Genomic DNA, 17,383 nt, shown 5'->3' on the forward strand with positions numbered 1-17,383 from the left:
TATTCCGGGAATGTGGCGGACAAAAAAATCAATAAATCCTAGCAAACCTTTGCTGCTGGATGTGAATCCTGGGAATGAAATAAACTAGCACAAAAATAATAATTAAAAACATATCGGCACATTAATGTATTTAGCATGAGTCTCACGAGACATCATCTTCACTAATTTTTAGCATACATTTTACTGAGTAATGAGCAGCTTTCTCTTCTCATATCCGTATTAGGCAGCATTTTTGCCCTTCCCCCAGTGTTCCTGCATTGCAATCATTGTGCTTGCACTTATTATGTTACAAATGACCGAGGTAAGGCTGACATTCTCATTGCATGCAAAAAGAGCTAGTCTGCCAAGCTTTTTTTTCCTAATGAAGCAGCTTTGTGAAATCTCCCCATGTGCTAATACTAATGAAGATCCCCCAGCACAATTAAAATCACAGCCAGTGGCTGAAGAGGAAACAGAAAACAATGGCATCTTTCTACATATGCATATTTCTTTATGCTGAGATCAGCTTTATCTAGAAATAACGTTGATCTTTAAAACGCTGGTATGTAGCGTTTAACACGGTTAGCCAGCTGTAGATATTCTTGCATTCTGCAAGTACGATTTTTACTAGCTCCTACTGAAACCGCTTGGCTTTTCGTTGCGCCGCGGTGTAACTTTCCATCCCCAGCGCTGGGTTTGCAGGGAGCAGTGCTCCGGCGCCGGAGCGTACTTTAACCCTGCCCGAGCCCGAGGCGCTGCCAGAGGAAGAAGCAAGAGGCGGGTACGTGTGTGCGGCTGGACGGGAGGGCTGCTGGGGGTAGCGGCACGGAGGGAGGAAGGGCTGCTCCGGGGAGGCGCAGCTTTTACTTCTTCACAAATAACCTGTATAGGCTGTTTCAGCCGAGGCGAGAACGCTGGTAAAAGACGTATTTAGAAAAAAAATGTTGTGTCCACGGCTGGTGAATTTTGATACTTCCCTGTAACTTTAATTCCCCTGACCCTTGGTGCCCGTTTTACTTGGATTTTATTTATCTAGTTCTAGAGCATTAAAGTTGGACGTTGCTTCCAGTGCGAATTTCTGATTTGCTAGGCTGCTTTAAAATGTCTCCTCTTTCGGAAATGGGTCGCCTTTCTTTTTTCCCCTTTTCTGTAGACGGCTATTGTTTGTACCGCAGATTCTTTGTTGCTGTGTTTTTGCTTTTTTTTTTTTTTTTTTTTTTTTTAACCTGAGCTTAATCTGTAAGAATTAATTTACGTGCTGAAGGCGGGCAGCCGTGCTTCTCCCCCGACCGATAAAGTCCTCGCTAAAGAATGACCGGACGCGGACTGACATCCTCTCGCCGCCGCTCGGAAGACACGAACTGTCGGTAACTTTTTCTCGAGGAAAGACGGCGGCCGGGCGCGAGCGCGGGGACTGCCCCGCTCCTGGCGGGGGCGGCGCGGAGCCCCCGGCGCCCCCGTCCCCCCGCCTCGCGGCGGCCGCCCGCATTGTCGGGGCGCGGAGCGCGCCGTGACGTCACTCCGGTGGCGGCGGCTGGAGGAGCGCTGAGCAGGGACCGGCTGGGCCCGGCGCGGGGCACTGCGCGCGCCCGCCCCCGCGCGCGCCCCCGCCCCCCCGCGCGCGGCGCTGGGCTGTGAGGAGCGGCGGGAGCGGCCCGGCCCACACCCCGCCCCCGGCCCGGCCCGCCGCCCCCGGAGAGCGGAGCCGCGGCGAGGCGAGGCGCGCTGCCGCACGGCCGAGGTGAGTGCCGGTCGCTCCGCGCCGAGCGGGCAGAGTGGTTCCCTCGAGATGAGCCGCTAGAGCGTCGCCGCGCTCCGGCCCCCCGCTGCGGGCCGCCTCCCCGCCGGTGCGTATCGCCTTTGTTGTGGCGGGCCGGCCGCGGCCCCGGGCGCCGGTACCGCCGCGGGGCCGTGCCCGGGGCGGGGAGGGGGGGGCGGCTCGGGCGGGACGGGCTGGGTTCCGCCGGTTTTAAACTTCGCTCATGGCGGCCGGCCCGTCCCTCGGCCGGGCGGCGCCGGTCACGTCCCCGCCGGCGGCCGCCCGCAGCCGCCGGGGCGGCTCTTTTGTGTGGCGCGGTGCGCTCCGCGTCGGCCCTCCCGCTGCTTCTCCTCCCCCGCCCGCGCTCCCGTGGCCGCCCCGGGGCTGCTCCGCGCTGCCCGCCGGCGGGGGCTGTCAGGCGGGCCGCGGTGCGCCGGCCGGCCGGCCCTGCGCGGGCGCGGAGCGGCGCTCGGCGGGGCCGCGGGGAGCCGGCGGGAGCGTGCGCGGCCTCTCCGCGGGCGCCCCCAGCCCTCCGCGCGCCTTTGCGCGCCCGAGCGCGGAGGGGCAGCGCGGTAGCGGGGGGACGGGCCGGGAGCGGGCGCCGCTCTGCTCACCCGGCTCGCTGCGGGCCCCGCTGCCTTTATCTTTTGTGCGTGTTGCTTCCTTATAAAGAGAAACAAGCAGCTGCAGCCCTGGGCCGAGTTGTTGAAATTTATCCCTTTGTGTATATTACAATATCCTCCATTTTTCTGCCCTCTAAACAACGAGCCTTTCGCCATCTTGGGCAAATTTTTATTCCCAAGTCTGTCCGTCTCTTTTAGGAGGGAATGAGTGGAAATTCTGAAAGTCCTTTTGGATGAGACTCAAAGTTTAGGAAATGTTACAGGGACAGTGACGTCATGTAAAGTTTAAGGGGAATTTTTCCAAGAGTGTGTTCTTTCCCCCGGAATTCCTGATCTCTAACGTGCTGTAAACCGCACTTTAAAGAGAAAGGTTCCTAGTTGAGATTGCACATTCGGGGAACGTGAAGAATATTCTTCTTTATCTGGTGTCAGGTTTTGGGTTATTGTCCGTCCCCCCCCTCCCGTCCCCCCCGCGTTTTTTTTTTTTTTTTTTCATCCTGGCCTTTAGTGTTTAATACGTAATGCTGGCTTAACTGTTTCGTTGTTTAAAAAGAATTTCCAAAGTTCTGATGTTAAATAACGAATCATCTGGATATTTGCAGATTTGTTTTTTTTTGTTTTTGTTTACAGAACGTAGTAATCTGACATTAAGTTTACATGAAACATTGGGTACAGAATCTTCCCTGAGGAATAAACAGTTTCTACTCGGGATGAGGAACATGGAAATAGACAGTTGTTCCATTTTTAAATGACATATTGGAAGCAACAAACTTATTCAGCTATATTGTTAAAAGGTTTCGCTCAGAGACTACCTATCTATATGTTTGGGTTATGTTCCAGATACTATATAATGTAAGTGGCAAAATGTAGTTACCATGCTAAACTCATTTCAAAAAAAAAAAAAAAAAAATCTCTTTACCTCTGGCTATAAGCTCTGTGTCAGCTGTTGTGAAAAGGGAAACAATAAACGGTACTGTTCTGTTAATTTACTTCTCAATTGCGCTTTTGTTTTTTTAAATCTCATAAAAGTTTTTCTGGTCACATGATATTACTTAGTGAAACGGAGGGTGCTTGATAAGGAATAACTATTATAGGTAGAGTTCTGGCTTTCCAGTCTTTTTCCTATACTCGTCTTACTTGCAGCATATTTACAGTCACACTAAGGAGAACATGAAACTGCCTGTATTTAATTTGCATTTTCTTTGTCTTCAGGGTTGGGAAAAACATTGACAACAGTTAACATAGAAAGTAATAGGAATAGGCTGTTAGTACATCAAGACTTTTTTTTCTACCCAAGTCAGTATTGAATGATGGGCCGAAAGCGCCCATGTTATGTTGGAACAAACGTCTGATACTTACCTGGGCGTGTGTGTGGGGGTGGTTGGTTTTTGGTTTTTTTTTAAATGCATCAGAAAGTGTGGTTGTATTGAGTATTTGCCAGCTATGTGAATATTAGGTAGATGAAAATGTTTAAATAGTTGAAAGCGTGTACAACAGATGGTTCTAAATTATACATGCAACAAAGGTCTAGAAGATTTGACAGGTTATAAATGGTGAGCAACAGAGGATAAGTAGTTTCAGAAAATGAGAGTGTATGTGACGTCTCATACCTATAATAAACCACGTACATGTTTTTGTCACAATGCTGCAAAATCAATAAACTACATAATATTAAGAAAATGGCAGCCAAGGTAATTTTTGTAAAGTGTGTATAGAGGAAGCATTAGGAGTTGTTAAGGGATCTCTTTTGATGTTGAAGAAATTTTATGTTTGCTTCAAGAAGGAGATATTTATTTTATCAAGGATAGTACGAATTCCTTGCAAGCAAAGGATTATTAATACCAGGTAGTGATGAAGTTCTTCAAAAATAAAACTGATGGGTAAGAAATGTTTCTTCAGAGGATCAGGCAGTGTTCCCTTTTTACTACTGACCCAAGGTCTGTGTGGAATGGCACAAAATAAAGTTTTGTGACTAATGTATACTGAAAATAAACTAGAATTGTACTGCTGTTTGTCATCCTATTTTTTTTAATTAAAAACCACTGTGCTGTGTTCCTTACAAGTCAGTCTTCTTGGAAAAAGCAATGTTTTTAGGATTCGTTCTCGTAGATTATTGTAGGTTGTCAATAACATTGTAAAATTATTTGAATAGTGTTAGGGGAAAGGTAACTAAATACGTTCGTTTACCTTTTGGTGAGAAGTAGTTGATTTTCATGAACATGTAATAAGATGCTTTGCATTTTCAAAAGACAAATTAGCAATATGTTTGTATTACGGAGAGAAGAAGCATTGGTTGACCACTGCAGTGTATTTGTTTAATCTTTATACTGACCTTATGATAAGAACAAAGTGCAACAAGAATGATTTTTTTTAAAATCATTTTGGGAGACGCTGAAAATGCAAATAAGGAAGTAATGGAAGTCTTTCTTCTTAGGTCCTGTTGCCCTTTTTCTCATTTTCTTTGTTTGCATGTTTATTATAGAACTGCAGTGTAAAGGAGCAGATGTTTTGCAAAACATCCTGATGTGTTGCTTTTTCTTATGGGAGTGCATAACTGTTCCTTCTGATGCATCGACTTGACAGCTGGTTGATTTCATGGAACTGCTAAGAAGCCATTAGTGGTGTCATTGAATTGAAACAGAACAGTCACTCCCAGCTTGAACTGCAATTGTTAATGTCTTTGTTGCTACTTTTCTGTTCCTACACAAGATGTGGAATATCACAGTTGTAAAGAAAAGGAAGTTTGAGCGCTCTGTCTCATCTCACTGAATTAGGGAAAGAAGGCATTAGTACTTGACTGCTTTTAGGTTTATAATGTTCTTATAATGGCATATTTGGGATTAAGAGATTTTAGCTGTTGGGAGGTACATTTAGCACAACCGAAAATGCAATTTGCTGCACACACACCCCCTGATACAGTAAGGGCGTCCCACGGTTCAGATCGCTTCACTGTGATTCTACCCAGTCCCTAGTGCAAGTATCCTTAAATACAACCAAATAATTGTTTTGTTTGTTTGGTTTTGTTTAAATCAGCAAACTTTATTTAATAGAGGATTACAGAAGAGTGGTGCTTTGTGTTTTCATTACTTAGATTTTGGCCCAGTGAAGATTCTCAAAGTCTACCAGTGTTTCTTCCAAGTGTTCAACTTTTGAGTTAATTTTGTTTTACTACAGTACTTTCAGTAAATTATGTCATACCACATTATAAACTAGTTTGTGACTGTAAATTGCCATCAGAAGAAACATTGTGACATAGGTGTCAAGGACAGCAGTGGTTTTTGTGATTGTTGGATAGTTCACAACATCCTGAACATTGACAAAATGTAGTAAATATGTGTTGGTCAGCGTATTTTAAAGAAACTGAAAGTTTGTGGTGAAGATAGCGTAATGCAGAATTCAAAATTTAGGTACAGATGATCTTTCCCACCACATCAAAGGAGGAAATGAAACATCCTCTTTGTGGCTGACATTTATGCTCTTTAAAAATCTTTGGTTATACTGCTGCACCTTAAGACTATTTTTATTGTATTAGTTCTGTGTCATGGTAGAATGGAAGCTGATCTTTGTTTTAAGTGAGTGGTAGGGGTTTGGAGTTCTTCCCAGCTGACTCTTTACTGATGAGGAACAGAAACAAGGATACCGTATTAGTCAGATTAGAGAAAATAGATCCTCCCCCACCCCACTCACCCAATTTTTGCCAGCTTTTTTTTTTTTTTTTTGGGGGGGGGGAAGGAACAAACAAATCACCAAGAAGTCACCAGAAGATTTGCATAAGGGAAATAGTAGGGTCACATTAATATATTTACTTCTGTTTCTTAGTTCTTTTATGAAGGTGAGAATGTGGTAGTTTCACTGTAAAACAAGCTAGGACGCCGGTGCACAGGATTTAGTCTTTTACCAACATCGCTAGAAGTTGATGGTGGAGGTAGAAAGAAAAGCTGTATTCACTGACTCATCTGTAGTGTGCTGGGTAGATGTTTCCTTGAAAACTGAAATGCGTCGGTTGTTATTCTGCAGAGAATAGTTCCACGAGTAGCTACGCTGAGTGCTTAGTCGTTAGAAGAAATTGGAACCCTGTTTTCATCCAGTCGCTGCAGAAGGGCCAACCAAGAGGCAGTAGTATTTTTCTGTTACTTTGTTTCTTAATCGTACAATTTTAAGTTAAAAAAATATGTAGAACATTTAACCCAATTAGCACAGAGTTTCACATACTAGCTGTGTTAGTTCTAGCTTACTCTTTTATCTCTTTATTGCCCTAAATTTACAATTATATAATGCCGTGGTCTTAAGCCATTCCTTAAAAAGAAAAAAAAAAATCAACGTGCTTTTTAAAGTCTGATTCAGAAGTTCCCTTGAGATTTAAAAGGAAATACAACAAATCCTAATTTTACAGTATCATTTCGATTTTTGTTTATTTTTTAGGGGAGGGAGGAGAGAATGTGATTTATTTTATTGTGGTATTGGCATTTAAGAGACCACCAGGTGAAAGAAACACTCGCAGAGAGTGAGGAAGTCTTATGCTTGTTTTGGGTTTTTAATGTAGCAACAAGGAAAAGAAGATACAGGGTTTTTTCCTACTTAGTTTAGCAGAATTAATTTATGCATTTTACAAAATTCCTAATACCAGTTTCTTCTCTTTTTATGTGAATGTTTTTCAGATCTGTGGGGAAAAGACAGATATGAAAGACAGTATACACTTTTAAAGCTTACCTAGTGCCGGATGATCTCTCGGACATAGTCTCCCGAAGTACGGACTTTCAGAAAGCTGTGCTGGGCTTGTCAGCGTCGCGTCCTTTCAGAAGGATGATGCCTGTTGCCATTAATGTGCAATCTCTCCCATTGCCTTCCTGCTCACACCCATCAGGGCCTCCTGAATGTCTTGTTTTCTGTGTCTAAAGGACATAAGACTCTCTTTTCACTTGATGTAGGTCAGGCATTGTAAAGAGCTGAATGGGTTAAGCCTTGGTAGTTTGCGAAAAGAGATTGCAGAGATTTTTCTAGCCCCTGAGGGAGGAATCACACAAAACCTTAAAATTCAAACTACTAAAAATGTAAAGGCACCATCTGAAAAATTGGTCTACCCGATGGACTGTTTACATTAGTAATTGTCCCATTGAAATCAGTGGGAATGCTGAGTATAAAGACTTGTCTCGGGTAATGTTTGCAGTATAAAACCTTGGAAAAGAAGATAGATTTAGAAATAATACAGTGACTGTCAGATGTCTTCTTTTTGGAGCCTCACACAGAACTTACTTCTGCTCTGGATTTGTTGGAAGGGATAATGAAGAAGTTTAATGTTTGAATAATGGAGAAGCGTAGCAGTATTTTCTTGCAAATTACAGGAAGAGTAAACTAGGTTTTCTTCAGAATATTTATTAAAAACGGTGATTTAAAGGCACTAAATACTCTGCCTAGCTGTTCTTGAGCTTGAATCTCAGTCACAAGACTGTTGGACAAGAAGCTAAAGCTTTGAAATCTTCTAGGAAGTATTTTTTTCCTTTGCTTTTAATATGTAGCTAACTTTTTTGGGATCATGACCCTATTTATTAATACATTTGTATTAATGAATTAATGTTTTTCTAACGCTCATTCTTTAGTAAACAACGCATTGCATTTTATCAGATACTTACTTTAGAGCGGTGGTGTGGGGTGTCCAGATATAATCAGCAAAATAACCCCAAAAGAAAACCACTTCGACAAAAATTATTGCAGTGGGCCATCAGATGTGTAGGGATGTAATTGTGTGCATTTTGCCCCATTTTCTGTTCTTAACACTTTTCCACAAGCATGCACTCATTAATCAAAGACAGGGTGCTCCTGCTGAGGGCAGAGAGGTCCATCAAATTGGCAGCCAGTTTGGTGTAAAAAACAGTGTACTAAAGTTCTTAATGTGCTAGGACATAAATAAATCTAAGGTCTTTGTATGCAAACCCTGGAGGTTAATACTGTATAATTCAGTGTCCTGTCTTTGTTTTTATGATTGATGTTTTTAAGGGTTTGAAGCTTGATGCAAGCCTTCAAGCAGGTCAGGGCTGACCCTCTGATTGGCTGAAGCAAAAAAGCCTTAGCTTGGCAGAGGGGCTTTTGTGTCCTCTTGTGGATATATTTTTTTTTTTTAATTTTTATTTTTTGACTGGGAGATCATCGTTGTATTGCCTGAGCTGTTACAGGAAAGTTCTAGAGATTGACAACCCCTGCTGTGATAATGGATTTAGTGCATAAAACGCCAATAGTTTGGTCCTATTTGTCCTGAAGCTTACTGCTATTTGTATCCTTAACAGAACTAACATGTAGAACAAGCGAAAACTACTGGGATTTCCCTGTAGAAATAGTGCTGGGATTTGGCTTTAACATGAATTGGTTGCATATTCATAATTTAAGAACAGCTGGTTACAGCAAGCACATAGTCATTTGCAAGCTATTATAAACCATTCTACTCACACATGGAGTTTGTGCTTGAGCTTTTTTTTTTATTGATCTACCTGCATTTGAAATCTGGTCACTGCAGCCACAGAGGCCTTTCATTTTAGCTGTGCTTGCATCATAGAACAGCCTCAGTATTAAATACTTAATTTTAACTAAATGCTGAATAAAATTATAAACTGAGCTTTGAGGAAACAAAGTGTAAGGGTGAGCAGTGACATACATCTTAAATACAAAATCTTTTTAGTTTTTTAGGCTGCTTTACATAACATCAGCCAACCTTTATAGTCCTTTGGTAGCTTTTGTTGTTCTGAATAAGAAGTCTTTGTTAGATTTACCCAAGGTTACATTGCTAAGACAGTAGTTGCTGAAATCTGTGGTTTTCATGTGTGGTATGCCCAGTGTTTCTGGAGGAAAATCCAGAAGTATAAAATGTGGTTATATTACACAAAATGATGGTGTAGTAAAATAGTCGTAAGCACAGTCTTTCTGAGTATCACATGGAAAAAATAATAGATATATTGGAAATGACTGTACTCTCACATGGCTAAGCTTATCTGTCATTATAATGTGAAAAATGCATACTTAAGAAATATTGGGTATTAATGTACAGTATAAGCTGTGTTAGTAAAGTGGATTTCCCCCTACCCCTCTTCCAGTTTTACTTTCCCAGGTTAGAAATAAAGTGAGGTATTTCCACTAGTTTATACATTCAGTTTGTTAACTTTACTGTATCTTTGCCCTAGTGACTGGAACTTCCGAAAGGAGAACTATAATGGTGACTATGAAAATCAGTTTCCCAAACATCCTTAGTTCCTGTGGGAATAAAAGGGAGCCCAAAATGCCCACGTTCCATGCATCATCTGATCCAGTATGTTGTAAGTTACTACCTCATAACCTGGCATGTAGATAGAAAGTATTATTGAGGAAAGTTGTAAATGAATTCTTACTTCATATGTATGGATCCAGGAAGATGGGAAGCCATTAAGGAAGGTTCCTTACTGTGATAGTCAGTTAAAAATGTCACACATACATGCCTGAACGAGAGTCTAGTTTTTCAAGCTGTATCAGTTGATTTAGTAAAAGATATTATCACTCCCTACAGATGTGGTCTTTTCTAAGTAGTTGCAGCAATTTTAAAAAGTCTTAACCATAAGAAATGTAAACCAGTATTTTTTCCATTGCGGCTCTGATAATTTTTCATCCTTGGAGTTACCCTTAAGCATCTCACTCCTTCTCTTCAATGCTGATGAAAGAGCTAGATCAGAGATAATAGTTGAGACTACAACTGTGTGGTTTAGGAGAAAAGTGAGGCAGTAGAAAAGAGTGCTCCACAGTCAGATCATTTGGGGACCCAACCTCTGCAACAGCTGTAACGCCAGAATCAAGTTCTTTATAGCACAGTTGTAAGAGCTTTCAAAGCAAAGAAAATTCCTCCGTTTTGTCACTTACAAAGTCTGATATTGGAAACAATAGAGTCCCCTTTTGGCTCTTTTGGGAAATTATCTTAAGTGGGACTCTAAAGAAGGAAATGGATGCTTCCCCCTGCTCCCCCCCCCCGTCTATTTAGTAATCATTGATTAATCAGACAACAGCAGACAGTGATTTTTTTTTTTTCCACCATTTTTCCAATATAGACCATGTCAAAAAGCTACTGTCCCAAAGAAAGTCTGAGAAATAGGAAGAAAATTGGGATTCAAAGTCTTGATTAAAGACAACGAAAGGGTGTCGATTATTGGAAAAAACCCCATAGTAATGCGTTCCATCCATTCTTTATCTTTCTGGCAATTTAGTAGGGAAAGCACTCAGATTTGATCATTCCTTGAATGTATTGGAGAAGGGTTTGGAGGATAGGGTTTAAGCAAAGTAGGTGGATGTTATACACAAAACAGGGATGTCCCAAACTGCAGAGTCTTTGGATGGCATACTGGAGGCCTTCTGTTTGCCTTGTTTGTTTTTTGTTTTTAATTTGTCAACAGCTACCAAATAAAGGTTTTATATAGGTTACTTGCTACTTAATGCATGTTGTAAGAGTGTTTGGAGAAGTAAAGTTTAGAAAAGGGAAAAAAAAAAAAAAAGGCTTAAGGAAAGAATATATTCCTAAAATGACAACAGTTACTGAAGGCGCTTTATTGTTTGGCATATAACTGTGATTTTAGCACTGTATTTTTCTGCAGTTGTCATCTTTTCTTTCCTTGAAGTGCTTTTCAAGCCTTGTTCTGCCTCTGCCCCCTCTCCCAAAGCTTAAATGTATAGCAAGTCGTCTTCATTGTACCAAATGTATTTTTGAACAAGACTGGGGAGTATTGATTCCACAGTTGAGCCAGAGGGTTAGTTCTGAAGGTTTTTTGTTTTTTTGACTGCATGAAGAAGCGTGTGCATCATGCAAAGGAGTAGTCAAAGGGCATGTGGGAAAGGAAGGAACTCAATGTAAAAATAAAGTGCACTAGTAAGTGCAATCAGTTATAAAATACCCTTTTTCTCCTAGCTTTAGGAACTAAAAGGAACAGATTATGCTAGGTAATTTTCCTTTTATTTCTATGTATGAAAGATACAGTGCAGTTTGGAATAACTTCCTGGGTTTTTTGAGAGATATTTTCTGTGTGTCAAGCTGTTTCTGATTATCATTGAGGTAAATTTATAATCTTTTTGACTCTTGCAGATGCCAGTAAATTTTCAGTGTTAATAATAATGAAGTTACGGATATACAGCATGTTGCAAAGTTTTTTGTGTTGATATAAGAGGTTTATTCAGAGTAGCGTTTAAATGTAGCCTACAGTCTTTTGCCGTCATGGAAGTATGTATTTTGAGACATATGTTAATAGTGTAAAGACATTATAATAATAGACATGTAGGGGGGACAACCATTTTTCATTTCTTTGCTTCTAAATGCTTAAGTTATATAACTACTGTAGTTTTGGTATCTTGTGATGTGCTTAAATACATAAGGAATCATCTTGTGGAATGATTTGTGTTATATGTTGTAGGAGATATCTGAAATGCAGGTAACTGGAATCTCTAACACACGTGGTAAAGCTGAGTTACTTATTTTTGCTTCATACATTGACCACAACAGAACTGGCCTGCATTCTATTAATTTTATAAAACTTGGACTGAGAGAAAGGTTCATTCTTTAGTGTTTGTTTGTCCCTGTTGCTTCCAGTGGCATAGGCAATAATATAGATAATTTAAGTGCTAAGATAATTAGGTGATGTGTATAAATCTTCATGTTCATTATATTATGTTCTATTTATACACAGAATCATCTTCTTTAGTTTAGCAGCCCCTTAGAAGCATCTGTTTCCATATAGAATTTGAGTGATTCATAACTCAGTAAATAATTTGTACTCTTCTGCAAAAGTTTGCTTAAATTTTAAAGAGCTATTTGAGTGTGAAATTTCAAGTCTGATTCTTTATAATAGTTACTTTAGATTTTTTTTTGAAAAAAAACAACCCTCTAACTTCTGGGGGAGACCCCTGACAGAAAAGGTGATCCAGGAATAGTAAATCAGTATTCTTGGGCTGAAAACAGCACTGCGAGTTTTAATATGTTGTTTAGCAAGAACTGCTGATTGTGGAAAGCAGTGACAAACACTTAAACATATAGGTTTTTCAGAGATGTTTCAGACGAATGTTTGAGGTATATGGTATTTGATTTTTAGAAGCAAAAGTTACATTTTATTATGTTAGGATTTGGTCAGCCTGGAGGTGCACAGTGACCACTGTTTCAGTATAGCATTAGACAGATTGGTAGATACTTCTTGCCAGGCCAAAAGAAATAAAGGAGCAGTTTAGAGAAGTTACCTGTGTTATTTACATATGTTACTTATAATCTCAGAATGTCAAGGGTAGAAATGAAGATTCATGTATCGTTTTTGTATGTACAGTGATCTAGTACTGTGTTGAAAGGTTTCTCTGGCTTGGTAAAAAGGCATAGTTGCTGGTATGACTAATTGGCACCTTTTTTTTTATTCATATTTTTTAATTCTAAAGTTTGTGATGGTATACTTGGAGGAAAAAAAAGTAGGATGACAAGTAAATGACTTGTGAATTGTTTGCCTATGTTATTAGCCATGGAAAGATGTTCACAGAATCAGTTAATGCCTGTTTTTCAGGTCAAAACTGTTCGAACCTAAACTGTTCCCCTGAAAAAAGGCCTTTTATTTTGTCTGTCTTAAATTTCTTGAAAAGACAATTATTTCTTTTGCAGTTGGTGTGGTGATTGGGTCTGTCTAACTCTGTAACCTATCCCATTGCAGTATTATAATGAAGGTTAAGACACTTATTTCTTGGACATGCATGTTAACGTTTAGGTACAGAAAAATGGAAAACTGTCTCTAAAATATTACACTACATAGGAAAAGAGGCATCAGATTGCTTCATGTATATACCCAGTTTTGTAAGATCATTTCACTTTGAGCATGAATTCACCAAATGCTTTATAGATATTTGGTTTACTGAAATTCTGATTTACTGAGTTTTATTCTGGAAAAGAAGCAGCCGTGTGCAGATTAAAAGAAGTTAACACTAGTTAAGATCTTTTGAACTGTGTTTACAAACAACGTACTTTAAATTCATGACACCCATATTTATTTCTGCTACTTAGTAGTTTGTGTTTACAACAAGAGATATCAGATTTTTTGATGGCTTGGTTACAATGCAGGGTATTATTTTTTAATAGGATGTGATTTGAAAGGACCTTATAGGGTCCAGACTGAGTTTATCTGTTAATGAAAAAAAGTTTTATCATTGTGAAAAAAGATCAGACTGAACTGGAAGAATCTCGGGAGACAAAGTGGCTGCATGAAATTAGTCACTGATAAATTTGAAGTAATGTATATGGAGCAGAGGGAAGCAGGGAGAATAACGTGAACTAAACATGCACAGTGATAGGTTTTAAATTCATTACCTGCCATTAGATAAATTGGAGTCATAATGCATAGTTCTGCTAAAAACATTAGTTCAGCAGCAGTCACAATGCAAGTTTGACACAATACTGGGAAGAAAAAAAAAAAAGGACAAACCAGAAAACATCTAGGACATTGTATTAATTCAGGTCACCCTGTCAAGTAGAATAAAGAGCAAATAAAACTGAAAGGAATCATCAGTTTTGGAACGTTTTCCATATGAGATGAGAGTATATAGAAATCTTCAGCTTGGGCTATGACAAGTGCTATAAAGTCATGCTTGGAGTAGTAAAGTAAATAGAAAACAATTTTTTAGCATTTCAGATATGACTGAAATACTGGAATGAAAATAACCCAGTGAAACATAGTTTGTTAATATGAAACAAGAAGTAGTGCTTTTCCCTTGATGCTGGCTTAATTTGTGGAATCATCCTTGGATGCTGCGGAGAGCAAAATTGCAAGACTCTTAGAATGACTAAATGTATTAATGGAATATGTGTTTATCAGTGACTGCTGAACATGGTGATTGAAATTCAGTGTTAGATTTGTCAGAGATTCATACTTCTGGTTTCTGAGAGAAGCATACATACCTTTATTCTTTCTCAAAATGTTTATTACTTGTGTAGGCGGACCTTTATTCTAAGTTAGTTGTTCTTAATTTTGGTTTTGTTGATATTTGATTTTTTTTGTGTCTTTGATAATTTGTGTAGTTGGAATAATAAGGATGCCAAAATATGAAAATTCTTTTAAGATTTAAATTAATATAGAGGTTTCTTCGTTTTGTATGAGAGGGTTTGAAAAGAAATCATCTTTGGTTTGTGACTGCTCACCACAGATTTTTCAGTCATCACTGATTATCCTGTCCTTTGTTCTTGGTTCCTTACAGTGCTCTTTTTGCATTGAGTTTGTTAATGTGAATTCTGCCATTAACATCATGTAATAGAGAATAATTTTATATACTGTAATTTTAAACTTACAGGCTTTTTCTATATACTTTTCCTTCCCTGTCCCTGTGTGTGTATATTTAGTCTTCAGGTATATCAGGGGTGATATTTGTAAATTCAGCCTTTACTACCCCCCCCAAAAAATATTTTTTTACCTTCTCTTCAGCTCTAGGAAATTAATTCTGGGGAAGAGGATATTTTCATTCTCTGTCTTGAATAAATTCTCCTAACACTGTATCTGATAAGATGAACCTCATACATTTCTAAAATAGTCTGGATCTCAAATATTGTCAAAATTGGAAAAGAAGGGTTGAAGATAGCACATTCCATACCTAGTCCCTAGTCCTAATGTATATGTTTTCCATGCATAAGAAACAGTCTTGAACCAACTGCATGTTGCAGTGTTGCTTATATTAAATATATATTGGTGTATGTAATCCTCTTTCAAGTGAACTGGAAACATGGGGGCAAAACAATAAGATCCTCATAGGTTGTAGGCTATAACCTATTGTTAGCTTCAGCAGGGTGAAAAACAAACCAGGAGTTGCAGATCAGAGTTGAAAAGCATTCAGAAGGAAAAACTGTCCAGGAAATGGCAGAGTTAAAGAACAATGTGTAGACCAAAGTAATTGCTCATTTTGCCATGTTTTACTGTCAGAGACATGATTAAAGTTTTGTCCAATCAGCAGCCCATTCTGTTTTCTCTTGAGACAGTGGCCAAGGATAACAGTGACTGGGTAGTACTTACTGAGAATACTTTGGATTTCATCTCTGGTGCTTGTGGCAATTCCGGGCTGAGCTGCACAAAATAAAAAAATGGAAAGAAAACAAGCTATTTCTGTTCTGAAATAAGCCTGGGACAAGCTCATTTGTTATGGTGCCAGATATGCATGAGCAAATAGATGACAAGTGTGTATGGCAGTATATATGTATGCTCTTACATGGGAAGGGGGAAGAAGGATTTTACTGGATGATGAAGAGTTTTCATGCTGTGCAGATTCTTTTATAAATGAAGAGTTTGATGCTTGAGATCATACTTCTGTGGTTATTTTCGCAGACTGTTTTTTGACTTCTAGCACAGGGCCTCTAATGTTGTAATTTATAGTTATCAGCATTTTGGAGTACAGAGATATCTCTTTTTTTTTTTTTTTTTTTTTGTGAAATAGCATTTCTACCCTCAGCTGTTGTTTGTCCTTTTTATTTTATTTGTTTTTCCTGATGCCATATCAGTTGCCATGGGAACAAAAGCAGAACTGGAGAACCAGCAGCCACCAACTGAACTGTCTGACTTAGTTTCTCCTTTTCTTTCCATGGGAACAGATGTTTTAGAGGGGAGGATAAACTACTTAAGTTACTCTGGCAACTTCTGCTTTACCTTTTTGTGACTCATCTGACTTGGAAAAAAAGCACTTGAGAATGGGGATTTTGTTATGGATGTGGCGAGAAGGCCATGAGTAGTCAGATTAATGGGTCGGTAGAAGATAGAATTGAAGAGCTGCTTCATTTTTGGATTTGACAAGTGATTTAGGTGTTTGATACATAATTATGTTGTATCTTAAATTGTGTATGTTTCCATTAAATCCTAAAACGGAACACTTTGGGCTATAGTCCATGTATCCATAAGTGCGTTTGTCACTGATTTAGTAAACGTTTGGTAGATGCAAATAAAATTCCATTCAGACCAAACTGCACAGGTGTCTTGCAAGAAAAATAACAGGTATTTTTGCCAAATAAAGCATTCTGAAAAACAGTGACAAGCCATTAAAACAACTCCTTTGTTTTTGAAACTTTGTGTGAACAAACATTTGGGCTATGGACTGGATTCTTACAGGCCTCAACTGTTAATCCTAGACTAATTTTACTAATTCTTAGAGCATTGACTTCATTGTTCTATTCTAAACTTTAAAAAATATTTTATTTTTAGTTTAAGAGAAGTTTTGAAAGTATAGGCTGTTCAATGCATTTGAATAATTGTTATATTTGAATATTTCTTTTTGATGACTGGAACAAATCCTTTGTCAGTTTTAGAAAATTTAAGCTTTGGATAGGGTGTAGGTGTTTGTGCCTGTGTATTAGCATATGTAAATATTTGGACCACAGAATTACAAAATGCAACATTTTCAGTGTGCATAAGGTGTAACAATTTACATATTTGAAGTAGAAATTAAAGCACATACTAGAAAAATAACAAGAAAATCCAGTTTTGTAAATTTGGAATTCTGAATTTGCCTTTCAAGTGTTAAAGTCCTAAGCCATCTGAAACTGTCAGAGGTGCTGGTATGAGATTTTTACAAGGAAGAGATTTTTGAGCAGAACTTTGCAACAAGTTGTTAGAGTTTTGTTCAAAAAGGGAGTTTTTATTTTTTATGTACAAGAAGCTCTTATTTAAAAACATCTGCATGTCTTGAATATACTTTAAATATGTTTTTATGAACTTTCTGAAAAGGTCTTCAGCATTGAACAGAATTTTAGGAATGGAAATAATGTGAAACTACTAGTAAAAATATATAAGGTGCTTAGAGGTTAGTTACATGGCTAATACAAGTTCTTCCTTTTCACTGGGAAAAAAGTTGTGGTAGCAGTAAACAACAAAACTGCTATGTGAAAAGTACCAATTTCTTACGAGTTATGACCTAAAAAAAAATCCAGGAAGACAAACCACAGTAGCTATCAACTCAGTATGTTGCTAGCATTATATTAAACGGAAATGAAAAATGTCGTATCCTAAAAACTTCACACAACATGGCG

General features: G+C 39.0%; 1 protein-coding gene across 15 annotated transcripts in view; it reads left to right on the forward strand.

Moving 5' to 3' along the window:
- Positions 1-731: 731 nt before the first annotated feature.
- The window catches only part of BAZ2B (bromodomain adjacent to zinc finger domain 2B), a 153,136-nt gene continuing 136,484 nt past the window's right edge, over positions 732-17,383 (forward strand). For 10 of the 15 annotated variants that reach the window (XM_074911483.1, XM_074911480.1, XM_074911493.1 and 7 more), the window contains exon 1: positions 1,629-1,826. The gene's annotated coding sequence lies outside the window, so the exon portion shown is untranslated. Of the gene's footprint in view, positions 761-1,266; positions 1,347-1,628; positions 1,827-17,383 lie in introns of those variants that run through there. The other 5 variants (XM_074911482.1, XM_074911486.1, XM_074911496.1 and 2 more) reach the window with 5 other exon arrangements.

This window comes from Athene noctua, chromosome 7 (genome assembly GCF_965140245.1).
Source record: "Athene noctua chromosome 7, bAthNoc1.hap1.1, whole genome shotgun sequence".
Lineage (NCBI taxonomy): Eukaryota > Metazoa > Chordata > Aves > Strigiformes > Strigidae > Athene > Athene noctua.